The sequence below is a fragment of the Leopardus geoffroyi genome, chromosome D3 (assembly GCF_018350155.1).
Source record: "Leopardus geoffroyi isolate Oge1 chromosome D3, O.geoffroyi_Oge1_pat1.0, whole genome shotgun sequence".
NCBI classification, from domain to species: domain Eukaryota; kingdom Metazoa; phylum Chordata; class Mammalia; order Carnivora; family Felidae; genus Leopardus; species Leopardus geoffroyi.
In genome coordinates this window covers 64,365,386-64,372,843 of record NC_059339.1, presented here as the reverse complement: position 1 = coordinate 64,372,843, position 7,458 = coordinate 64,365,386, and the positions used below count along the sequence as shown (strand labels likewise).

The window sequence follows — 7,458 nt, the reverse complement described above, 5'->3', positions numbered from 1 at the left end:
ATATTGCTTCACAACACAGCAGTAGGAGGAGGAACTTCAGAATATGCCATGTGTTCCATAAACGCTTCTTATCTCCCTTATATACTAGTATATCAATTTCTACATTAGAGTCAAGATTAAGTACCTGATATGTCAACTATAATTCAACAATAAAACATTAAAAAAAGAGTAAGTATCCTAACAGACATAGGGGGAAGGGAAGAATTGCCCCTTCTATGTCTGATGGCTCACTACAATCATGAGGAGCCAAAAATGCTATGTGGCAATTCAAATCTACAATTAAAATGAAGTATTGTATCACCTTCTAAAGAAAGATTCCTTCTTGGGTATGAAGACTACTACACCTGAAGTTTCTAAAGTCAAATTATTAGTAAGCAAGCATCCTCTGAATGGTTCATTATATGTTGTACTGAAAAGCACATATCACATTTCCATCATATGTTTCTCAGTCACTCTACTTTGATTATGGGAAAAAAGCATTTTATGTCAGTAAACATCTCTTAATTGGCTTTATAACTAATTTCTCAAAAAGGCAGACCATATATATCAGTCCAACTTTTTCTTAGTGATGGTAAAGCCAGTGAATTGCTTCAGAATAGGCTCATTATTAGGCTTTTTTTTTTCTTTTTTGCTGCAAAATAAATTTCTTGAATTAGAAGCAATGTAGTCTAGGATATTACAGTGGTGAATAAGACATTCAGATAGAATGATAGTATTGCTGGTAGATGCGTGTTAGGAAGTCAGTGCAAATCCATATGCTATGTAAGTGCAGCCCAAATGAGAACAAATCATTTCCCAATCCATAATGGATGGTTTCCAATGTAACTGTTCTTGCAGCAGATGACTAGCTAGTCTTCTTGGATATACTGATAGATTGGGCATTCAGTAGTAGTATCCAGATTGGCCTTGTTGGGATCATCCATATTTTTTAACCCATGAATTATTTTATTTTCACTTTGATCTCTTTTTCAGGAGCCAAATGAACCAGCACAGGGGTGGCTGAGTGTGAAACAGTATGATAAAAAGATAGAAAGATGGATGGATGAATAGATAGATAGATAGATAGATAGATGATCCCCATTTCCTGAAACAAGCCTCCTAAAACACTTGTAAATAGCGATGCTAGGAGAACTTTGTTGGTAACATTTAGTCTTTGACCAGTTCCCAGCACAGAGCTCCTAAAACTCTTATAATTTCCTAAGCGATTAGAGCACTAGGAGTATCTTTTGTTCTAATATTTTGTCTTTGACCCTAGTTCCTGAAACAGAGATCCTAAATCTCTTGGAATTGCCTGGATATCCTTTGTTCTAATGAGATGACCCTGAGTGAGTTTCTGGATGGCTTCTGGATATAGGCTTGTCATCAGAAAGATCAAGCCATGATCAAGTTTGGAATTTTCAGCCCTATCATCCATTCTCCAGAGAGGAGAGAGGGGCTGGAAGTGGAATTAATAATTGATCATGCCACCTGAGAAAGTTTCCATAAAAATCCCAAAATTGCAAGTTGGTGAAAACATTCATATACTGGGAGAATGATGTACTCTAATTCCACAGGGAAAGAGGCTCCTGTACTTCCAGATCTGGCCGTACATATTTCTTCATCTGGTTATTAATGTTATCATATCCTTTATCATATGATAAACTGGCAAATAGAAGTAAGTGTTTTCCTGAGTTCTGTGAGCTGTTCTAGCAAATAATTGAGTCCAAAAGGGAGGTCATGGGAACCTCCAATTTGTAGCCAATTTGTAGACAGAAACTGTGGGTAACCCAGGGGCTTACTACTTGCAATTGGCTTCTAAGGTGTGGGGCAGTCTCATGGGACAAATTCCTTAATCTGTGGGGTTTGCACTAACTCCTTTTATGTTGGAATTAAACTGAATTATAGGACACCCAGCTGAGGTCACAGAGAATTTCTTGATGTGGAGCAGGAAATATTCCACACATCTTGTGTCAGAAGTATTGTGAGTGTGGTAGTAATGTGAGAAACCAGTGAACATTTCATAAAAATACATCATTTATGTTGTCATATAATGGGTTTATTATTGTTACTCTCAATAAATTATTTAATAAGTATTTTAACTTTTCCTCAATTTTAGTTTCTAACATAGCAAGTATCAAAACATACAATCCATAGACACATAGATTAGTAGAACAGACTAGAATAGTAGAACAGAATAGAAAACTCAGAAATGAGCCCACAAATATATGGTCAATAAATCTTTGACAAAGCAGGAAATAATATCCAATCAGAAAAAGACAGTCTCTTCAACAAATGGTGTTGGGAAAACCGGACAGTAACATGCAAAAGAATGAAATTGGACCACTTTCTAACACCATACATAAAAATAAATTCAAAATAGATTAAAGACCTACATGTGAGACCTGAAACCATATAAATCCTAGAGGATAACATAGCCAGTAACTTCTTTGACATTGTCTGTATAGCAACTTCTTTCTAGATATGTCTCCTGAGGCAAGAGAAACAAAAGCAAAAATAAACTATTGGGATTACATCAAAATAAAAAGCTTCTGCACAGTGAGGGAAATAACAAAACTAAAAGGCAACCCATGGGTGTCCAATAATGTCTGGGGGATCCTGGCAAGTAGCATGATGAAAAAGAAGTGGGAGAATCTGGGCATTGCTGTAGAGATGGAGGAGATGGAGGAGAAGGTGTCACAGTGTAGTAGACACCTGGAGGCTGTAAACTCTAGGCTCTGAGGCAGAGATAAGCCCAAACGGCCAAGAAGTCTCTAGAGAAGGAGAAAAACAGCCTGATGAACAAAGCCTCCAACTATAAGAAGAAACTAAAGTTGCTTCAGCAGGAGAACTGGTAGAACATGTTGCTCTTTGGCCATCTTCATCCTCCTGACCCTCATCTGTACCTATTAGGCAATGTGAACCTGAGATTTCTCCATAGTCAGCACAGGGTTCCCCTTGGCTCCCTGGTCACAATGAAACAAGTCCTTTAAACTTCAAGACAACAAAGGTACAGAAGCATTTCTCTTCAATGGAAACACTGGAGTAGGGCTTCCTATTGGCCCAGCCCCTCTTGCCCCCTGGTCTTGCTGTGGGGCTTGGGTCTCCAGAAGGACTTTGTACTGGTTCCTCTCTCAGTCCAAAGGAAAAGTAATAAACAACAGTCATGCTCGGGGCATCTGGGTGGCTCAGTTGGTTAAGCATCCTACTCTTGATTTCTGCTCAGGTCATGATCTCATGGTTCATGGGTTCAAGCCCCATGTCGGGCTCTGCACTGATAACACAGAACCTGCTTGGGATTCTCTCTCTCCCTTTTTCTCGGCCCCTCCCTCACTCATGCTCTATCTCTCTCTCTCTCTCTCAAAATAAATAATTAAGCATTAAGAACAGCCAGGTTGCTTCTGTCTGCAAAACTTAAAAAAGTAAAATAAAATAAATAAAAAGCAGCCTATGAAATGGGAGAGAATATATTTGCAAATGATATATCTGATAAAGGGTTAGTATCCAAAATATATAAAGAACTTACACAACTCAACACCCCAAAAAACAAATAATCCAATTTAAAAATGGGCAGAAGACATGAATAGACATTTTTCCAGAGAAGACCTACAGACGGCCAACAGGCACATGAAAAGATGCTCAACATCACTGATCATCAAGGAAATGCATATGAAAATTACAATGAGATTATCACCTCAAACCTCTCACGATAGCTAAAATCAACACCATATATATATGTATATATATATGCAAATGTATATTACATATATATGATGGAATATTAGTCAGTCATAAAAGAGAATTAAACTTTGCCATTTGCAATGAAATGAATGGAGCTAGAAAGTATGCTAAGCGAATTAAGTCAGAGAAAGACAAATGCCATATGATTTCACTCATATGTGGAATTTAAGAAACAAAGCAAATGAGCAAAAGGAAAAAAGAGAGAGAGGAAAACCAAGAAACTAACTCTTAACTGTAGAGAACAAACTGATGGTTAGCAGAAGGGAGGTGAGTCAGGGATAGGTTAGATAGGTGATGGGGATTAAGGAGTCATTTGTTGTGATGAGCAACAGGTGTTGTATGGAAGTGTTGAATCACTATATTGTACACATAAAGCTCATACTGTATTTAAGCTAACTGGAATTTAAATAAAAACTTTTAAAAAGATACAGTTCACATAAACAAAAACTTTTTGGTATTTTCAATAAATGTTAAGACCATAAAGGGTTCTTGAGACCAAAAAGTTCGAGAACAACTTCTTTAAAGAATAGCCGTTATCTGCTGAGGGAAACAGAGGTTTGTTATTAACCTCTAGGAGAGTACACTATGATACTCTTAACAGAGCTTTTCAGAGCCTGCTGACAACATTATAATCTGCCGTGACACTTTAAGAGCCAAATGGCAGATTTGCTTGAACATCATTTGGGACCAGGTGAAAAGCCTTATTTTTCCCTGGATCTTAGTCAAAATTGCCAGTTTGGGGACTTCTTAATAAATCACTAGAAACAAAACAATCAGATATATCATATATGGCCTCCAAAATCCTAAGATCTCAACCAAAAAAAAAATTGAAACTTTCTTAGTAGTTGTCATTACATGATGTTACAATTTTTCTTTCTTTTAAAGGAAATATCCTGACAAGCCACAGATGAATAATTTCTAAATGTTTCACGAAGTGACAGACCCCTGAATTTTTATGGGGCTTATCTTCTGACCCCTGGATGTAACAAATGCAAGTTACCAAGACAGGAAATTTCTTAATTTCCACATTCTGCTTACCAGGTCCCATGGATGACAAAATCAATGGAGTAGACCAACGTGTCATGTGCGATATGAGAATATAAAATTTCTTGCCGACTAATTACAGTTTATATAATCTTGATATAACAGAACAAAGGTATACCACTGCCCAAGTCAGGTAAAATCTAAACTATGCACATTTGTATACTGTAAAATGTACTCAAATTATTAATAAGTACATATCAGATGTCACTGACTGTGCTGGTTTGTTCTATTGAGGAGAATACATGTAGTTCAACTGCAACTGATGTCACCAACTCATTAACTTTATGGTAATTGTTCTCATTCATCAAGATCCATCTATTTTCTGCACAGTCCACATTGGTAATTTAAACAGAGATATGATATGGATAACCACTCCATATCTTTTAAATTATTGATTATGGCACCAATCTCCAAGAAGCTCCCATGAACGTACTATTCTATTTGTGTTTGTTTTATTATTTTTCATAAGAATAGAGAGCTTCTTCTTCTTCTTTTTTTAATTTGGCTTTTTCCAGAGCTCCAATCTAATGGGTCGTAGAATCAGTATAGGGATTCTGTCACTTGTTGAGTACATCTAGTCTAACTATATACTTAAGGACTGGGGAACAGCCATGTGGTAATTTTGCTTTGAATAAACCTTAGCCCAAACTCCATTTACCTCCTAAATCGCATAAATTGTCACTCTGACCAGTAGGCTACTAGGGCTTTCTGAGTCCCTAAAGATTAACAGTAATGCAGATTCAGGACCCAATTGTTCCAAAAATGTCTGGGTATTTTCCTTCTCCAGTCCACAGCCACCCTTTTGTACATATAACAAGTGTCATGTAAATACCAATTACTTTGGAGAGGACCACAGAGGAAAATTTAAGCACATACTTGGGAAATTATTGCAAAGGTCTTTCTTAAGCTTCTCCAAACCACCCCCCTCTTTCTTTTCCCAAGAGAAACTGTTCTTTACTGTTTAAGATATAGATATTGCTGGAGTAGAATTGGCTGAGGAGCTATGATCCAAATCAGATTAAGCAGGATTTTATTTCTAGGGGCCTCGTGATCCCAATGAGACATCATCAAAGATATCTATGTATGAAAATATTCTGATTGCCACCTCTACTCTTCTCTGACAACTACGTACCACTGCCTTCTACCTCCCAGGAGTTCCATCATCTGCCCTACAACCAGTAGTCCTATCACAATGCTAGCATCTTTTACTTGCATCTATAGTCTGCAGAGAATAAGTACAATATTTTTCAAGAATCATAGAACTCTTAGCAGTTCACCTCTCATGACTCTGTGAAGAGAATTCCTATAAATGCTCTCAAAGGTTGGAATGAATGAGCTGGAAAGGTTGAGGTGAATGAGCTGGAAACATGCAATAAATCTACCCTTGGTCCCTTTGATTGAAAGAATAATAATGATAAAAGAATAACTTCCTGCTTACAGGACCTCTCTGTATTGGCCTTTTCTTTTTAAAGATCAAACTACTCATGATGCTTGATTGACCTGTCTATCCACTCAAATGATGAACTGAAGAATTAAGCAACTATCAAAATATATATTGGTTTATTTTTTTAACGTTTATTTATTATTGAGAAACAGAGACAGAGCATGAACATGGGAGGGGCGGAGACAGGGGAGACACAGAATCTGAAACAGGCTCCAGGCTCCGAGCTGTCAGCACAGAGACTGATGTGGGGCTCGAACTCATAAACCACAAGATCATGCGTGACCTGAGGCGAAGTCAGACGCCCAACCAACTGAGCCACTCAGGTGCCCCACAATCAAAATATATTTAAGCATACTCCTGATATTGGTCAAATGGTGGCTGATTAAAAAAAATAAATGCATGGGGTGCCTGGGTGGCTCAGCTGGTTAAGTGTCCGACTTCAGCTCTGGTCATGATCTCATGGTTCGTGGGTTGGAGCCCCACATAGGGCTCTGTGCTGACAGCTCAGAGCCTGGAGCCTGCTTCAGATTCTGTCTCTCTCTTTCTCTTTCTCTCTCTCTCTCTCTCTCTCTGCCCCTCCCCAACTCGTGTTCTGTCTTTCTCTGAAATAAACATTAAAAAATAAAAAATAAATGCACGTCTTCTCAATCTAGACCACTTTTTAAAATAAACTCTAATTTTTAGAGAAGTTTCAGGTTCACAGTAAAACTGAAAATAAGGGTCAGAAATAGCTCATGATCCCCTTGTCTCTACCGACGCACAGTCTCCCCCATGACCAACATCCTGGACCAGAGTGATACATTTGTTCAATTGATAAACCTCCATACTGTCACATCATGATTACTCAAAGTTGATAGTTTATTGGGTTGTACATTCTGTGGATTTGGACAAAAGTATAATGTTATGTATCTACTGTTACAATATCATACAGAGTAGTTTCACTGTCCTAAAATGTCTTTGTGCTCTATTTATCTATTACCTCCACCAAACACTCCCTATTTCCTGGCAACTGCTGATCTTTTGGCTGTCTCCATCATTTTGCTTTTTCTAGAATGTCATATAGTTGGAATAATACAGGGTGCAGCATTTTCAGACTGGCTTCTTTCACTTAGTAATAAGCATCTAAGCTTCTTCAATGTCTTTTTTGATAACTCATGTTTTTTTAGTACTGAATGATATCCCATTGTCTGAATACACACAACTTATTCATCCATTCACCTACTGAATTTGGGACAATTATAAATAAAGCTACT

The 7,458-nt window shown here is 37.6% G+C and overlaps 1 pseudogene; it reads left to right on the top strand.

Moving 5' to 3' along the window:
• The first annotated feature begins 2,607 nt into the window (after positions 1 to 2,607).
• LOC123587491 lies at positions 2,608 to 2,889 on the top strand (annotated as a pseudogene).
• Positions 2,890 to 7,458: the final 4,569 nt, after the last annotated feature.